We start from the raw sequence: 1,225 nt of genomic DNA, 5'->3' as shown, positions 1-1,225 counted from the left end.
TATATATACTGTACTATATGTACTGTACTATACTACTACTGTACTATACTGTACTACTATACACACAAAGCTATGTTATATGAAAGCCTGCCTTTTTAATGCTTTAAAACAAACATTAAAAACAAAACTAAGAAATTACACAAATCATATTTTTTCTGTGTTAATTTTCATGTCTGTTTTATTGTTTTTTGTGTTTTCTTTGTATTTAGTCTGTTCCTTTGCCTTCCCGTACAGTCAGTAAACCCCACCCCCAAATGACACCTACATTTGAAATGAATAAATAAATTGATATCTAAAAGTTCATAGCCTCACCATGTATGACTACATCATGCTGCCTTGGCTGAAATAGTTTAACTTTCTGTTTAAACACCTTTAGCATCCCCACCACAGTCGCAGATTGTTTGACTTTGCCATGAGGTCCATCTGTGTCAGATTCACTCTGAAACATCTGATTACTTTTGCTCAGGTGGAGTTTTACTCGCTCACAGAGGGCAGACCGACATAGAGAAGAAGAGCAGAAATGAAATGGAAGAAACAGATTTAAGGTACTAACAATATAAAAGATAAAAGAGATGTCAAACAAAACAGAAAAAGAATGAGGGTAAGACAAATGAAGAGACTCAGAGTATTCAGTTTTCATAGATTCTGCCTTAAATCTGCTCTGTTCTACCAGCAGTACTGGTTCTTGGGAAAAAATGTTTTTATATTATTTTTTTTTTCATTAAATGATCTGAATAACCCAAATACATCTGTCAAACTCAAGGACCATGGGCCAAATGTGGCCCACCACAGCATTTTATGTGGCCTGTGAGAGCTTCAAAGATGTTTTAATGTCTTAAAATAAGTTGCTTTAAAGTCATTAACCATAAACATCATCTCCAAAAATGCATGTTGATTATTTTACCCTCAAAATGACGGCATCCCCCCTCTAGGTGGAGGTGTACAGGGTTCAAAAGTAGCCGGCAAAATTCGACTTGTAAAATGTCCATTTCACTGCATTTTCGACAGCTACGTTTGCTGCGGCACAGTTGTACTGGTGTAAGAACCTGCTCCATGAGACTAATACCAGCTTAATCTCATAAAGTCATGTCCCACAAGACCTTGCAGAAGGAAATCAGAAACAATGAAATACCCCTCCGATCATGAAGTGAAAATGAACGACTTGTGACCTGGTCAGATTTCTCAAATAAAGTAATTTATTTTAGATATATGACCAGAATAAACA

This window comes from Austrofundulus limnaeus, unplaced genomic scaffold (assembly GCF_001266775.1).
Source record: "Austrofundulus limnaeus strain Quisiro unplaced genomic scaffold, Austrofundulus_limnaeus-1.0 Scaffold48, whole genome shotgun sequence".
NCBI lineage: Eukaryota > Metazoa > Chordata > Actinopteri > Cyprinodontiformes > Rivulidae > Austrofundulus > Austrofundulus limnaeus.
This window is presented reverse-complemented; position numbering follows the sequence as displayed.